Below are 1726 nucleotides of genomic sequence, written 5' to 3' on the forward strand. Positions count from 1 at the left end.
GGGATTGCCCCCACCCACGTGCACAGGCTCTGCTGAAGACACGTGTGTGTGCAGAAGCTGTCAGTGTCTTCTCTCCCACCTGTTGCTGAGCCATGTAGACCCTCAGCTTCTGCTGGCACATCACAGCAGGCCCCATCCTGCCTCCGAGCATTATCCAAAGCCACAGACTCCTCCCTCTCCCCAAACTGCAGCCAGGTGAACAGGCCCCGTGGGCAGCGGAGACACCGAAGGCTGGAAGGGCTCTGGACACGCTCCCTCACCACCCCCAGCCCCGTCCACCCTCCGTCACCTGCAGCATGAAGAGGGGTCCACTTCCTCTTCCTCTCCTTCACCAGAGCGGACGCACCGTGGCTGGTGAGCACTTCCACGCACTCCGTGGAACCTCTCTCCGTGGCGAGGTACAGTGCCGTCCGTCCCTTGTGGTCCCGCACGTCGAGGTTCACGAGGGTTTCGGCAAGTGTCTTTAGGGCTTCACAGTGACCATTATAGGCCTGAGGACAAAGTGGACCCCCTTAAAGCAGTGCCTGGAGGGGCTGCACCCAGAAGACCCCCCCACACCGGGACAATCCCTGCCCCCTGGGTCCCTCCAGCCTGGTGGGATCCTGCCCGGCCATCGCCTCTCGTTTGCAGGGTCCCACAGGATGCCCACTCCCACCCCTGCCCTCAGGGAGGTGGCTCCAAACAGCATTGACCAGAAATCCCTGGAAAGAGCAGGGAAGATCATACAGATCAAAGGGACTTTGACCGAGGGCGCTCAGCACCGACAGCTGCCGGGATCCGGCCCGCATCCCATGGGAACGGGCAGCTCTCCAGCACCCAGCGTGAGCCCCGTGCGGAGCCAAGTGCCCTCCGCAACCCCGGGATCGGGCCAGCCGTACTCACAGCTAAGTGCAAAGGGCTGACTGGAATGGTGCTTTCCACATCCTCCAGGCAGTTAAAAGACATTTCCAGGAGCTGCAAAAGCAACAACATAAAACTGTAACTGCTCCCGGGCTCACGGAGGCTTGGACAGACGCCCCGTCCGACGGCGGGATGCAGAGGGTCAGAGAAACCGCTCATCTGCCTCAGGATGATCTGAATTTCAGGACGAGGCCTTCCTTGGGCCTTGCCTAGGCAGTAGTATCAAGTCCCTGTTATCCCAAAGCCTCTCTGATATCCCGAAGCCCCCCTGCTACTTGCACAACCCCCTACCCCCCGGCAGCCGCAAGCTCGCCCTGAACAACACAACCATCACAGGCACGAGGCGTTTTCCACACCGGAAGAGCTATTCCTCGGCACAGGCCTCCAAGGCTTTCTTCTACAAGCCCAACCTTGCTCTGCTGCCAGGGGTTGAACACGACATCCTCGTGTCCCCCCGTGCCGGGTGACAAAGCTCCTTTCCCTCAGGCCCACGTCCTCCCGGCACAACGGCTTCTCACGCTTTTTCATCCAATCCATCTCCCTTCCTCCTGGACAAACCCTGATGCCGACCCTCCCCACAGTCCTTCAGCTACACCCGGACACCACAGGGCTGGACGTGATCCCGAGGGAGGGATTCCCCCTCCGCCGGGGGGTTCTCACCAGTTCGAGGTTCTGCCTGTTGCCGTACGCAGCTGCATAGTGGACAGCGGTGTATCCCTGCTTGTCCCGGAGGGATGGGTCAGCACCATTATCCAGCAGGAACTCTAGACAGCTGCGAGGAGCAGGAGAAAGGGGAGATGAGGGGGAGGAAAAAGGGGAGATGGGG

The 1726-nt window shown here is 60.8% G+C and overlaps 1 long non-coding RNA gene across 1 annotated transcript; it reads right to left on the bottom strand.

The window, feature by feature from the left end:
- Nucleotides 1-289: 289 nt before the first annotated feature.
- Nucleotides 290-1584, bottom strand: LOC104515505. The gene is made up of 3 exons (XR_727944.1): nucleotides 1561-1584; nucleotides 883-954; nucleotides 290-491 (listed from the first exon to the last, which is right to left on the bottom strand). It is a non-coding gene; the product is annotated as an uncharacterized LOC104515505 (long non-coding RNA).
- Between the last annotated feature and the right edge of the window lie 142 nt (nucleotides 1585-1726).

Source organism: Eurypyga helias, unplaced genomic scaffold (genome assembly GCF_000690775.1).
Source record: "Eurypyga helias isolate BGI_N326 unplaced genomic scaffold, ASM69077v1 Scaffold45819, whole genome shotgun sequence".
NCBI classification, from domain to species: domain Eukaryota; kingdom Metazoa; phylum Chordata; class Aves; order Eurypygiformes; family Eurypygidae; genus Eurypyga; species Eurypyga helias.